General features: G+C 49.3%; 1 protein-coding gene and 1 non-coding gene across 2 annotated transcripts in view; one reads left to right on the top strand and one right to left on the bottom strand.

The window, feature by feature from the left end:
- RASGEF1C (RasGEF domain family member 1C) overlaps positions 1-13942 on the bottom strand; it is an 83680-nt gene extending 69738 nt beyond the window's left edge. The window contains exon 1 of the mRNA XM_078067643.1: positions 13786-13942. The gene's annotated coding sequence lies outside the window, so the exon portion shown is untranslated. The remainder of the gene's footprint in view (positions 1-13785) is intronic.
- LOC118521019 (U6 spliceosomal RNA) lies at positions 8895-8998 on the top strand. Its single transcript, XR_004909931.1, has one exon. It is a non-coding gene; the product is annotated as a U6 spliceosomal RNA (small nuclear RNA).
- Positions 13943-15705: the final 1763 nt, after the last annotated feature.

Genomic DNA, 15705 nt, shown 5'->3' with positions numbered 1-15705 from the left:
GGCGTGGGTGCCGTGTGACCTTGGGCTGCCCTCCCTGGCTACGCGGGGGATGAAGACGCAGCAGGAGGGGACGCAGGCTTCCTCATTAAGGTGACTGGCAACTGTGCTGATCAGTTTATTACATGCAATGTGCATCTGTCAACGGTGCCGCTCCCAAAATTTGTTACAGCGCCATAACCTAATTTGTCCCCCCTCCTTACGCTCGCTGTTTGCAAAATATAAGGGCACTTTCCCTGGCAAGCATTTCAGAACTGCAACATGCAGACACTTAAAGGCCTTTTCATCAACCAAAGTGCTAATACAATTTGGCTGCGTTCATGCAGAAACATCTGTTTTTCAAGCCACAGGCCACTCTGTCATCTCGGGGTCTTTAACGCTTTCCACAATCACCCTTGCACACACTCACACAAACCGCCGAGTGTGCAATATCTTATCCTGAAGGGGCTTGTCAGAACAGTCCCGGCGTCAGAACCGCTGAGCCGTGACCGCCCCCGATGTGGTCCAGACACGGCGCCCTTGGGGGACTCATGGGCACCACCGCTAAGCCTCAAAGGGCTGGGGAGTTCCACCATTTTCCTGGGGACATATCACAAGGAGATCTCGCCTCCCAACAGGGGCTTTGATGTGTGGTTAGCCTTCTCTGAGGATCAGAACCAGCCACCTCCCCCCCTAGTCACTTGCCCAGGGTGGGTCTGGGCATGCAACCCAGTCCAGAGCCCCAGCTCCTCCCTCCTGGCCCCTCTGCCTGCTTCTCTCGTGTTTGTGTCTGCTGGTTAAGAGGGAAAGAAGGCCCAGAGTCCTCCCATACACCGGCCACCCCCATGCTGCACTCCCAGCCTGTGGGGCACTGTGGCGGCGACAGTGGTCCAGTGCCTGTCCACAATCCCCCTTGCCCTTATATTTTGCAAACAGCGAGCGTAAGGAGGGGGGACAAATTAGGTTATGGCGCTGTAACCAATTTCAGTGCGCTTACAGCCAAGATACAGAGAGCAGGCACTGAGCGCCAGGGTCTCTGATAGTGGGGGAGGGGGGCCTGGACCCTTGCTCCTTCCTCCCCTTCTACTTGACCACACACATTCTGTCCAACTCTTGATTGACTCTTCTAGAGCAGCAGGGGCATGGGCTCCTCCAGGGAGCCTCCCTTGAGTTGACCCCAGCTGCAGCCCTCCCTCACCCAGGCGTGAGCTCAGGGACGCCCTGGGCCCCACATCAGGGCCCGCTGCAGGGGAGTGCCCTGGTGTCCCGTGGTTTGATGAACTTCGTGGTCTTCCAAGGGGACAGTGTGTCCCCAGAGTGCAGACCAACGTGAGGAGTGCGGGAAGAAAATGTGAGACCTCCTTTTTAACATTTTAGCTTTCACTGAAAGTGCTTTTGTTATGTAATGTTTGCTACATGAAAAGGTTACTGGTAACACATAAGTTATGAAGCATGCTGACAAATTAGATGCCTGGACGCCTCCACCCAGTCAGGCCGTGAAATATTATCAATCCCTCCATATCTTCCACCTGTGCTATCCTCCCTACCCACCCCACTTCCACCATTCCCACTATCTGGAATTTCAAAAGATTCATTAAAAATATTTTATCTAACTCATATAACTCAATAGCAAAAAAATCCCACAAACAATCCAATTAAAATGGATTAATTATGATTAATTAATGGTTAATAATTAATTATACTTCAACTTAAAAAAAAATGGGTTGAGGATCTGAATAGATATTTTTCCAAAGAAGACATCCAGATGGCCAACAGACACATGAAAAGATGTCAACGTCACCCATCATCAGGGAAATACAAATCAAAACCACGATGAGATAGCACCTCATACCAGTCAGAATGACTAGTATCAAAAAGACAAGAAATGACAAGTGTTGGCGAGGATGTGGAGAAAGGGGAACACTTGTCACTCTTGGTGGGAATGTAAATTGGTGGAATTTCCATACTGTGGAAAACAGTATGGAGGTTCCTCAAGAAACTAAAAATAGAACTACCATATGATCCAGCAATTCCACTTTTAGGTATTTATCCAAAGGAAACAAAAACACTAACTTGAAAAGATATCTGCACCCCCATGTTCATTGTATCCTTATTTACAACAGCCAAGATATGGAAACAACCTAAGTGTCCACTGATGGATGAATGGATAAAGAAAACGTGGTGTGCCACAGCTAACATCATCCTCAATGGTTAAAACCTGAGAGCTTCCCCCCTAAGGTCAGGAACAAGACAGGGATGTCCACTCTCACCACTGTTATTTAACATAGTACTGGACATCCTAGCCACAGCAATCAGACAAGAGAAAGAAATAGAAGGCATCCAAATTAGTAAGGAAGAAGGAAAACTTCCACTATTTGCAGATGACATGATACCGTATAGAGAAAATCCTGAAGACTCCACCAAAAAATTCCAGAACTGATAAATGAATTCAGTAAGGTCGCAGGATAAAATCAATGTACAGATCCATTGCATTTCTATATGCTAATAATGAATCAGCAATAAGAGAAATTAAGAAAACAATCCCATTTACAATTGCACCAAAAATAATAAGATACCTAGGAATAAACTTAACCAAAGAGGTGAAAGACCTGCACTCTGAAAAATATAAAACAGTGATGAAAGAAATTGAAGACAACAGAAAGAAATGAAAAGACATTCCATGTTCATGGATTGGAAGAACAAATGTTGTTAAAATGTCTATACTACCCAAAGCGATCTACACATTTAAATATCCCTATCAAAATACCAACAGCATTTTTCACAGAGCTAGAACAAACAATCCTAAAATTTGTATGGAATCATAAAAGACCCTAAATACCAAAGCAATCTTGAAAAAGAAAATCCAAATGGGAGGTATCACAATCCTAGTTATATTCAAGTTATATTACAAAGCTGTAGTAATCAAAGCAATATAGTATGGGCATTAAAATAGACACATAGATCAATGGAACAGAATAGAAAGCCCAGAAATAAATCCATAATTATATGGTCAATTAATCTTTGACGAAGGAGGAGAGAGGATGCCAAGGGAAAAAGACAGTCTCTTCAACAAACGGTGTTGGGAGAACTGGACAGCTACATGCAAAAGAAGGAAACTGGACCACTGTCTTATACCATACACAAAAATAAACTCAAAATGGATTAATGACCTAAATGTGAGACCTGAAACCATAAAAATCCCAGGAGAGAACACAGGCAGAAACCTCTTTGACATTGGCCAGAGCCATTTCTTTCTAGATATGTCTCCTGAGGCAAGGCAAACAAAAGCAAAAATAAACTATTAGGACTACATCAAAATAAAAAGCTTCTGCACAGCAAAGAAAACAATCAACAAAACTAAAAGGCAATCTACAAAATGGGAGAAGATACTTGCAAATGACACATCTGATAAAGGGTTAGTATCCAAAATATATAAAGAACTGATACAACTCAACACCTCAAAAACAAATTAAAAATGGACAGAAGACAAGAACAGACATTTCTCCAAAAAAGATATCCAGATGGCCAAGAGACACATGAAAAGAGGCTTGACATCACGCATCATCAGGGAAATGCAAATCACCATGAGATATCACCTCACACCTGTCAGAATGGCTAAAATCAAAAAGATAAGAACCAACAAGTGTTGGTGAGGATGTGGAGAAAAGGAGCCCTCGTGCATTGTTGGTGGGAATGCAAACTGATGAAACCACTGTGGAAAAAAGTATCCTCAAAGACAGTGTTCCTCAAAAAATTAAAAACAGAACTACCCTATGATCCAGCAATCACTCTACTAGGTATTTACCCAAAGAATACAAGAACACTAAATCGAAGGGATACATGCACCCCTCTGTTTATAGCAGCATTATTTACCAAATTATGGAAGCAACCCAAGTGTCCATAGATGAATGAATAAAGAAGATGTGGTCTATATATGTAGACAATGGAGTATTATTCAGCCATAAACATAACGAAATCTTGCCATTTGCAACAATGTGGATGGACTTCAAGGGTATTATGCTAAGTGAAATAAGTCAGGCAGAGAAAGTCAAACACCATCTAATCTCTCTTATATGTGGAATCTGAGAAAACCAAACTCATAGATCCAGAGCACAGGCAGATGATGGCCAGAGGGGAGGTGGGGGTTGGCGAAATGGGAGAAGGGGGCCAAAAAGTATAGACTTCCAATTATAACCTAAATCAGTCCTGGGGGTGTCATGTACAGCATGGTGACTGGTCGGTATCACTGTATTATAGATTTGGACGTGATTAAGGGAGTAGATCCTAAAGAAAAGAAATTATCTCAGAAGTATGTTTCCCTAAGCAATCTACTATATAGCTTGCTTGCTTCTCAGTTTTTTTTTTTTTTAAGATTGTATTTATTTATTTGAGAGAGAGAAAGAGATAGTGAAAGAGAGAGCACTAGCGGGGAGGGGAGGGAGAAGCAGGCTTCCCGCTGAGCAGGGAGCCCGATGTGGGGCTCGATCCCAGGACCCTGGGACCATGACCAGAGCCAAGGGCAGACGCTTAACGACTGAGCCACCCAGGTGCCCCATCTGGGAAGGCTTTTTAATGATAAATTAAATTCCTTTAACAGAAAGAGTCGTGCTCAGATTTTCTATTTCTCCTTGCGTCAGTTTCGGGAAGTTATGTCTTTCAAGGCATGTGTCCCTTTTATCAAAGGTATGGGTATTGAAGTTCACCATAAAAATCCCTTGTTATCCCTTTAACGTCTGCAGGGTTTGGGTAGCTTGTGTTTTCTCCTAGTTAACTCTTGCTAAGAATGTATCAATGTTATTAATTCTTTCGAAGGGTTTTTTTCTCTGTTGTTTTCTGTTTTACTTATTTTCCCTTTCTCATGAGATAATGTGTATAAAGAGACAGTAAGCACTCAGACAGGCAGGCCCTCCTGGCTGCTTAGCACATGTCTGTCCAGTGGTCAGATGGGTGCACAGATGGATGGCCGAGAAGAGAGTGGGGCCCCATAAAGACAAAAGGAGCAGACAGGTGTCACCACCAAAGGCAGCCCTGACTGTAAACATCTCAGACCGTGAACAGCATCGACCGAGCTCGAGGCCCGCCTGGGCTGGGTGACGCTGTGAGGTCCCCTTACGTCCCCAACCCTTTGTTTTCTCATCTGGAAAGGAGATGGAAGTTGCTGGGAGAAGTTCCTGAGGCCACTGGCCCTACGCACAGGTGCTTGAACCATCAGAGAGAAGTGTTCATTTTATTATTATTATTATCATTATTATCATTATTATTATTATTATTATTTGACCAAACTCTGTTGCTTTTGAATGCTCTTTGGATTTAAAAACAAACAAATGAACCATTTGCTGACCAAATAAAGCAAGGAGATCTTTACACTGCAGGGGCAATGTTGTGCTGATTTCTAAAGGCTGTGCTCCTTCCCCCCCTTGGGGAGATCTGGTGCATGTAAAGCAGAGATTCACCAACTAGGATGACCTGTGGGGCAGGAAGGAAAGGCCTTTAACTGGCAATGCTGGGGCTGGTGGTAGCTTTCTTCAAAACGAATACAACTGAGGCAGCCCCCACCCCCAGTCACGGGCCTTTCACAGACGAGTCCATCAGACTCTTCCTGGCTGAGTTTATGTGGCTCGGTGGTGTGGGGCGTCCTTGGTGGTGGTGGCCTGGGTAGTGAGGCCTTAAGGAAGTCATGGAAGCAGACGTGGCATGCATGAGCAGGCTCCCTTTTGCAGGGCCCGAGCCCAGGGAGCTCTGCTGGGCAAGGGAGGGCCAGGCCCCCCCCTGCTGTCATTACTGAAAGTGAGGGCTGCACGCTGGGTCCCCAAGAAGGGAAGGAGATGCACACACACACTGGAAGCCTACTCTGTACCAGACACTGGCATCACGGGCCCCATTTGGTGTCTGGAACCCAGAGGCATCCCCCAGCGAGGAAGCAGCAGGTTCAACTCCCGGCCTTCTGCTACCTTTGGTTCCTTGAGGAATCTTTGGGGGCTCTGCATGGAAGGGGCATGGTGGGCACCTTTGCTGAAAGAAGCAGTCCCCCTGAGGCAGAGCCAGATGCACAGGCCAGGCGACCCAGGGCACAGTGGGAGGGCGCAGTGACAGGGACAGGAAGGGGACCAGGAGGGATGACTGGAGGGTGGGAGGGGAAACTGAGACAGGACACCCCAGGAAAGCCTGCAGCCCCAGGGCCCCGGCCTCTCCTCCCCACAGCCCCTCTCCATGCCACACGGGCGGCTACCCGGCCCCCAGGAGGGCACAGGACGGGCTGGTGGAAGGCGGGCTTCTCTTCTCAGATACGCATCCCTGTCTGTAATTTTAAAACAACTTTGACCCAAAACACCGAGTCTGAATCCAGTTTTGAGGAAAGAGTCCAACGAATTCAGATTATGGGAGAAAACTGATGTGAAGCCTTACAGACCTGTGTCAGGAAAGACAAACAATATGGAGAGACGGTGGTGGATGGAAAGACTCTAGTAAACACACAAACACGTGTGATGCATGATCATCGATTGGATCCCAGATGCAAAGATAAGGCCCCAAAGGACATTCCTGATGAGAGCTGACTACGGACTGTATATGAGAAAGGTTTCTGTGTTAACGTCATTTCTTGAGCGTGATACCTGAATTGAGGTTCTGGAGAACATCCTTGTTCTAAGGAGGAGCAGCTATACTTGCTCTCACACGTTTCAGCAGAAGTTGTGAGCGCTGAGATAAAGCACGTGCTTCTGGGTGTTAGTGAGGAATGGATCTAGGTGGGGGGTGCACCATTCTGCATGAAGCTTTCAGAGTAAAAAGCTTGGGGACATCTCCAGGTCCCTGTAGATAATGGCAGCCACCTAAATGCAGATCGACCAGGAGAGCAAATAAAATGGGCCACACTCAGGCCTAGAGCTCAAAAGGGACAGAAAATGTGCAGGACCAGAGTTGGCTGTCTCGGAAACGCCCAGCTTCTAGAGGATGTGGCTCAGAGGTGTAGGCCCTTAGAGGGTTGGTGGTAAATGGACAGGAGGGAGTAGCATGGGGAATTCAAGGGCCTACAGAAGCAAAAGCGAATGGTAAATTCAGCAGACAGCTCACCATCCTGCATCCCCTAGCACTCTAAATAAGGGTATGCAGTTCCTGAAACCAACACAAGAGGGCATTCCTGAACTAAGAAACCTGACCTTACCCAAAACCCAATGCCAGCCTACATTTGTCTATTATTAGCAGTCCCTGCAAACATAAAGACAATTCTAAGTTAACAGAAGGTAAAAGACAATATCTATACAAAAGCAATACAAGGAGCTGACAATCATTCTCCCCACAAACCACTTTACAGGGGAACAATGTGACACAGCATCCTGACTTGAGCAGCCTTAAGAAAGCATTCTGAGACATGACAAAACACTTTAAGTATAAATTTGAAAACTCAAAACAGAGATGAACACACACACAGAAAAAAAGGTAAACATGAAACCAGAATTGTCCAAACTCAGGAGAGAAAATAAAAAACACAACATCATCTCAGAAATGAAGACTAAACCAGATGCTCTCGTAGGGAGAATAGATTTGACTGAAATTTTAATAAAGCTCATTGAGGAGAGGGAATGAAACAACTACAAAACCAAAATGAAATAAAGGTAGGAGTGAAGAGGATTATGTAGAAAGTGATAGATACAGAAGATGGGCAAAAGAGATCTAGTGCACAGACATAGCATTGGAAGAAAGACAACATAATTAACATTATAATCATTTTCCAAGAAAACTTTCTGGAAATAAAAAGAAGACTTGAATCTGCATATTCAACTGCTCCCCTGAATGCACCACAAAATCGGTACTGAATGGGCAACTCCAAGATATGTCTTAGTGAAATGATTAGACTTTGAAGGTAAAGAAAAAAAAAATCCTTTGGAGCTCCAGGAAAAATGATCAAGTCTCTCGTAAAAGGAAGAAGAGTGTGTTTATATCAGACTTCTTGACAACAACGTGTAAGCAATACAATCCAGAGCAACATTATAACGAATGCAAGGAAAGCAAGTATGAGCCGGGATTTTATAACCAGCCAAACTATCCTTCAGCTACCAAGGGTACAGAAAACCATTTCAACATGAAAGAAACCAGGGAATGTTGTACTGAGGAGTCCTTCTGGAAGAAGCCATCAGAAGCAACGCTATATCAGACCAAGGAATGACTGGGGAGACCATAGTGAAAATAAATAGTAGCAAGTCGATTCCAACACCATTGTGCTGGACAGACTCTCGAGGGCCCACTATCCCTATCTCCCGGCATTCATGCCCTTGAGTTTGGATGGAACCTTTCCTCTAACCAACAGAATATGGCAAAGGCAATGGAACGTCAATTCTGTGATTCTGTTATATAAGACTCTGTCTTGCTAGACTTACTCTAGAGATTCTTTGCTGGCCTGATGGAGCAAGAGGCCGTATCGAGGAAGCCCACAGGGCAAGGAATGACAGGTGGTCCCTAGTAACTGCGGGAGGCTTCCAGAAGCTGAGGACAGATTCCAGCCAACCACCAGCTAAACATTTAAGCTCTCAGTCAGGCACGTGGAAAGAAGTGAATGCTGCTGGCAACCACATGAATAGAAAAGCAGATCCATTCCTAGTTGAGCCTCTAGATGAGGACCCAGTCCTGGCCAACACCAGCAAGAACCCAGCAAAACCATGCCTGGACTTCGGGTCCACAGAAACTAAGAGATAATGGATGTGTGCTATTTTAAGCTACTGAGTTTATGGTAACTTATTACACAGCAAATATATGGCTCACATAACCATATTAAAACATCATATATCATGCCCAAGTGGCTTCCATTTTAGGAAGGCAAAGATGGCTTAATGTTCATATTTAATAAATTTTGTGTCTTATTGTTTGCCTTATCCTCTCATCCTGGACCCGAAATTAGGAAATCCATTAATATGATTCATCTTATTGTACTTGCGTCAGCAGCACATATACTGAAGTTGGAACAATAAAGAGATCAGCGTGGCTCCTGCACAAAGATGACACGCAAATCTGTGAAGCATTCCTTATTTTATTTTATTTTATTTTTGAAGCATTCCATATTTTAAAAATATATATGATTCAGCTCATTCATAGTGCTAGGAAAAATATCATATAACTATCTCCGTATATGTCTTCAACGAAAATCAATATTCATTCCTGATTTTAAGAAGCCACCCAATAAAATAGGAATTAAGGTATACTCCCAAATACATATACATATATCTCCCTATCCCCTATCCTAAAGTCAACATCTCTCCTAACAGGGGAAGACTAGAGGCCTTTTTACTAGGCTCAGGAACAAGGGAAGGAGGCTCCTTTATATTCAATATTCAATATTGAATTGGAGGTATTTAGCCAATTTAATTAGAGAAAGCAAGTAGATGCATAAAAATCAGTAAAGAAGAAGTAAAACTATTTCAATATTCAGATGACAGCATACCTAAACTCTCTAGAAGAATTGATGAAACTAACAAATGAGGTAGATAGACACGAAACTAACAACAAATGGGGTAGATAGACACAAAACAACACACACACAATGACCCATTCAAGATATGACGGAAGAAAAAAATTTATTAATAGCAACAAACAAGCCAAGTACCCGTGAATAAACTTAACCAAAAAAAAAAAAAAAGTGAGGAAAACTCCAAAATGTTCCCAGAGGTGGTCTTGAACAAATCAAAGACTAAGTCATCTTAAACACACATTCCTTGGTTATGGATAAGATGGCTCAACTTGATAATGGTGTCAATTACCCTGAAGAGCATCTGTAAATGCGATATGATCCCAAGAAAAAAGAGCGTCCGCAGGCAGGAATAGCTAGGATGCCCTGACACAAAAGCAGAGAGGAAGGACCACTAGCCCCACCAGATAGTCAAACCCAGGAACGGGAGCTGAGTTCAATCTCTCCCTCCTATTGCAGTAACTGTGGATAAAGCCTCCCTTGCGGTTTGCACACACATGCATACACATGTGCACAGGCTCGACGCACCTTTGCAGTTTCCGCCACGGGGGACCAGCACATGAAGAGAGAGAGCTAGTGAGACAGGCTTGAAAGCCCAGACATAGGTCCAGTGCATTTGGGGGTTTATTATATGATACAGGTGCATTTTAGATCACTGGGGAAAAGACGGCCTCTTCAAAAAGACAGGATAGAGAGAGAGACATTTGGAAAAAGAGTCATTTGGACCCATAAACCGAGTACAAACCCAAACTCGTGCTGGAAAACACGGGGAGATTCCATACCATTGGGTGTAAGAACAGCCTTTCTAATTAGGATTTAAAATCTAGATGTAATAAAAGAAAGATTAAATCAAATAGATTAAAAATAGAAAGGTTTTAATGGCAAAACCTATCATAAACAAAATTTTAAAAACTTGGGAGACACATTTGCAATGATAATAAAGATAAAACATGAATCTCCCTAATATGTATTTAAACAAACTTTTAAATCCAAGGGGGAAAAAAAAGAGACCCAAAATCCAATAGGAAGCAGGCAAAATAGACGGACAGGCAGTTCGCAGAAAAAGACAGTCAAATGACTCGAACACGTACACCCAGATGTCCAGTGGCACTCATTATAGACATGTAAATTAAAATGCACTGAAATCCCATTTCCCGGGGCTCTGAGAATTGCCAGTTTGCGGGAGAAGCACACACTGTCATAGTTGCTGGGGGGGAAGGGGAATTTGGGAGTAGCTAACAAATAAATACATATTAACTCCTACTTCTATCTTTTTTTTTTTTTTAAAGATTTTATTTATTTATTTGAGAGAGAATGAGAGCACGAGAGGGAAGAGGGTCAGAGGAAGAAGCAGACTCCCTGCTGAGCAGGAAGCCCAATGCGGGACTCGATCCAGGGACTCCAGGATCATGACCTGAGCCGAAGGCAGTCGCTTAACCAACTGAGCCACCCAGGCGCCCATACTTCTATCTTTTTAAAAGACTATTTATTTATTTGACAGAGAGAGAGCGCGAGCAAGCACGTGCACGAGCAGGGGAGGGGCAGAGGGAGAGGGAGAAACAGGCTCCCCGCTGAGCAGGGAGCCCGACACGGGGCTCGATCCCAGGACCCTGAGCTCACGACCTGAGCTGAAGGCAGATGCTCAACTGACTGAGCCACCCAGGCGCCCTTAACTCCTACTTCTAGGAATTAAAGATACACCTCCGCAAATGCAAACAACATATGTGCAAGGTTATCCTTTCCCCTATTGTTTGGAATAACAAAAGCCTGGAAAAAGGCCAAACGTCCATCCGTGGAGCACGGGCTGAGTTAAGTGTGATGTAGCTGTCCGAAAGAATAAGGAGAGTCTCTATGGACTGCGAAGGAGATAGTTTTAATTGCAAAAAGCAAAAAAAATATGTAAATGTTTTACACACCCGAAAAATAAAATGGTATCATAAAGACTAAAAGGAAAAAAAACCCAAATTGCATGCCAACAGGAACAGATGAAGCTACTGGTCTAATCAAACTGCTACCACGCTGGCACAGTGCTGACTATGCACCCAAAGACACCCTGAACTTGACCAGGGAGGTTTGGGGAGGCACTGGTTCGGAGGCGGTGACTCTAAAACTCTGTGGGTGTATTCTAAGACCATGCAGATGATTACCTATATTGATGTTTGGGGAGAACCAGGTTCTTAGTGTGGGAGGAAGATGAAAATATTAATTTTTAGTAAAAAAAAAAGATTTCTTGCCTCGGGGCATTGAGAAGGCCTAGAGACAATGACATCAAGGTGAGCACATCTAACGTCCGGATACTAGTCTCTGAAACCCACCCCCCACTAAAAGGCATGCAGAGGCTTCTTGGAGCTGACTCTAGGTCCGGGTCAAAATACGAGTGAGAGATGGAACATTGCTCAAAGACTTATGCGGACATGTCGAATGGGCGCCCAGAGCAGCCTGCACACCCAGCCCAAACATCCAGCAGCATCCCGTCCCATCTCTGCAAACTCTGGGCGGGCGCCCCTCTCCCGCTGGACACAGGGAGGTCTGAGAGCAGCAGGGACCCACTCGGGACATGCAGGGAGTAGGGCACTGAATGCTGGAGCCCAAACCAGGCTCTCTTGTCCACCAGAGCGGACGACCCCACCACCTGCAGAACACACCGCCCTCCTCAAGCCTCCTGGCCCTGCGAGGAGGGAGTTAGCCTCCAGGCGGCTGCAGCCCCACGGGCATGGGGGTGCCTCCACATCGGGTGGGTTGGCTCTTCCTCGAAGATCCCGGGCAGACTCCAGCAGCCTCCTCCCCGCTCCCTGTCCTGCCCCGTGAGTCCTCTCTACCCACCTCCGGGGAATCCTTTCTGCACGCAAACTCTAACCACACGGCACCCAGAGGAAAATCCAAACTTCACTGAACTCCTCATTGGCTCTGCCCCAGCTCCTCCCACCCACCACCTGTGTCTGCCTCAGGGGCCTCGCATCTGCTGTTCCCTCAAACCTTTCCAGTGGGCTCTGCCCTTGCAACTGCATCCCAGCCAGTGGTCACTGGTCAGGGACTCTCCCTGACCCTCCCTGACCAGGATAAGGCTAGGCCCCCACCACAGTCTCCCTCTGCCCCCAATAAGCCTGTCTTATTTTCTTCCTAGCAGGTATCCTCTGCCAGGAGCTCGGGTTGTTCTTTGATTGCTTGCTCAGCTTCCCTAAGCACTTCCTGGGGCTGGGAGCAGAGAGCACACAGCTGGGCCTCCGTGAATGTTCTGGGTGCGTGAGTGGGCACCTGGCACAATGTCCGGAGTATGGCTGGTAGAGCCAGTCCTCCCGCGGCTGGAAACCCAGCTTTGTCACCTCCTAGTCCTGTGACCTTGAATAAGTCCTGTCACCTTCCTAAGCCTCAGTTACTTCTACTGAAAGATGGAGACACAGCTCCTGCCCACGGGTAAATCTTTCCAGGGCACTTCTGTGGGTACTGAGGCTCAGCAGAACATCTGTCTCCCGCCGCCCAGGAGGCAGGAGGGAAGGGGCTGGGGTGAGCCCCTCCACTTCCCCAAGCTGCCCTGTCCGCCCTTTCCACACTGCCCCGGGCACACAGCATGTGGCAGGGTTGGGAGCACCCCTCACCACCTCCCCTCCAGGCCTGCCTTTCCCTCCCTGAACGCAGAGAGGAGTGGGCGAGGGGTCCCCCGACTCTGTCCGCTGCCACTGCCCGAGGCACACACTCAGATCCCCAAGCTGACCCCACGGTCCCTGCAGGCTCTCTGATGCTGGCATTCTTTCCTCAGTCCCAGCCCAGCTTCAGAGACGACACTCCTCCTTCTTCACAAGCACCCAGCAAGCAAGCTGGTCCCATTTCATAGACCGGGAAACTGAGGTCCGGTGCGGGGTGGGGAGGCCTTGGGTCCAGGCTGGCTTTTCCTGCCCCTCGAGCGGCCGCAGAAGCTTGCTGCTCACCCCGGGTGCAGTGGCGGGGGGCGCTCAGCAGGGCTCGTCTCTCGCTCCCGCGGCGGCCAGGGGGGTGTGCCCTCCGCCGGGGGCCTCGCCGCCACCACCGCGGCGCACGCACCCGCAGCCCCCTGCCGCGGCCCCCCGCCTCCGCCGCGCCGGCCGCACACTCCCGCGCGCCGCGTCTCCCGGGCCCGCCGGCCGGCCGGCCACGCGCACAGTCCGCCGCGCGCGCACCTGTGCCCCGGGTCAGGCCCGCGCCCCCCCACCCCGCGCCCGCGCAGCGGCCCGGACGCCCGCCGTCGCCGCCCGCTCACCGTCCCGCACCTCCCGCCCCGGCACCCGCGCCCCGCCGCCGCGCGCAGCCCCTCCCCGGCGCCCGCAGCCCCGCGCCCTTGCCCGCAGCGCCCGTGTTCCGCCGGCCGCGCCCCCACTCACCGGCTCCCGGCGCGCCCGGACCCCGGGCCCGGCCCATGGGCAGCGCCCGCCGCGCCCGCTGCGAGCCGCGGCGCCTTGGACCCGGGGCGCTGCCCGCCGTCCGCCGCCCGCTGTCAGCGCGGTCCCGGGCGCAGCCCGCCGTGCGCTGGCGGCCGACCCCGGAGCAGCGCGGCGCGGCGCCCCCTCGCGGCCGCACGGAGGAGCGCGGGGCGCGCGGGCCGCGGGGTGGGGCTGCGGGCGTCCTGGCCGCGCGGCGCGCCCCTCCCGCTCCTCTCCGGGGCCTCCTGTTCCGCGGGCCGCCCTGCCCACGCGCCTCTCCTCCGCTCCAGACCTCAGGGTCAAGGCCGAGCAGGGCCCTCCGCTTCGGCTCAGCGCCCGCCCCCGTGGCCGGGACCCACTATGAGCGTCACTGGCTGCTCCCCTGAGCGTGGCTCCTGCGGGACTCTGAACCCGAGTTACCCCCACCGGCTCTCTCACGGGGCAAACCCCTAGCACCCTAAGACCCTGGTTCACCCCTTTCCTCAGTGTGGGGCCCTGGTCGCGCCTCTGGCCTCTCCCCCTTCTGCGATGGCCACTCAACTGTGGTTTGTCAGGGTCCCTGAGTCCTGTGGGCACAGAGTGGGCATGAAGGGGGCGGGGAAGGCTGCACCTCCCTCCCCCCACCCCGACTGCCCTCCGTCGGGGGAGGGATGGCAGCCCCAGGAACTGGCCCACAGGGAGGGTGGGTCACCACTCTGAGGACGCCACGTGCTAGAAGGATCACTTTGTGCTATTTCACTTTTAGAATGGAGGAGGAAGCCTGAACAGGATCCGGTGCCCATTCTCAACTGGCTCCACCTGGACGTTTAAAATTTCCTGGTTCATCCCAGCACAGAGGTCAGGACATCAGTCCTCTGCATGGGTCAGAACCTGACCAGTGAGATGTGGCAGGAAACCCAACCCATACAGCATACGCAAAAATAATTCATTGGCTCATGAAACATTAAAAAAAAAAAAAAAAAGCCAAGGCAGGCTGCTTTCAGGAATAGCTAGATCCAGGTGCTGAAACAACATAAATGAGAATTCACCTCCCCCATCTCCCAGAACGGCCCCCAGCAGCCTTGGGTTGACACCCTCAGAATGAGCACACCTGTCTGATAGTTCTGGCAAGAGCCTAGGGCTGCTGCACACAGGCTCCGAGGAGCCTGGCTCAGCCATTTCCACAGACCTGGACAGTGAGGATTACAGGCCTGGGTGTCGCCTCCCTGGAGCTCGGGTAAAAGTTAGCTCTGTGTCAACCCCGAGGATGGATGGAGTAGGGCTCTGCTCCAAGCACGCCCCGAGGGCTGTTTCCAGAATTCTGGACAAGTGAAAACAACAGAGTCCAGCCTGAGGCTTGCATAGCTGGGGAAACTGAGGCCTGGAGTGAGCAGGTATCTGCCTGGCGCACACAGGGCCAGTGTGGGTTGGTTGGACTGGGCAGGGAGGCAACAGGATCTTGGGACAGGACCAGGCCAGAGGCTGGCCCCAGCGAGAGTGATGCCCAAAACCAATGTCAAGAGTCAGGCTGGGGTAAAGAAGCAAGGGGAAACAGAGGCAGGCAGGGGATGAGGGCAGGTGCTGGGGCCAATCCTTAGGCTGGTGTAGTTTCTCCAATTCCTACCCCACAACCCTAGTCCTCAGGGTTGGCCCAGTGCGTTACCCAGAGACGTCCTGGGTTCTAGGCAGAGAAGGTTGCAGGAGGGAACCTGTGAGAGCTGGTGGCCCGCTCACCTGTGACATGAGGGGGCCAGAATGCGGGATCTCCCCACTGAATGTAGCTCCGAGAAGCAGGGCAGTTTCTCCCCACCCTGCCCACTCTCTTGGGGCAAAAGCCTGGGGGCCACTGAGGCATGACTGTCATGCTGAATGAAGGGTGGGGAGCTGGGACTGGGGCGGTGC

Source organism: Halichoerus grypus, chromosome 2 (assembly GCF_964656455.1).
Source record: "Halichoerus grypus chromosome 2, mHalGry1.hap1.1, whole genome shotgun sequence".
Taxonomy (NCBI): domain Eukaryota; kingdom Metazoa; phylum Chordata; class Mammalia; order Carnivora; family Phocidae; genus Halichoerus; species Halichoerus grypus.
This window is presented reverse-complemented; position numbering and strand designations above follow the sequence as displayed.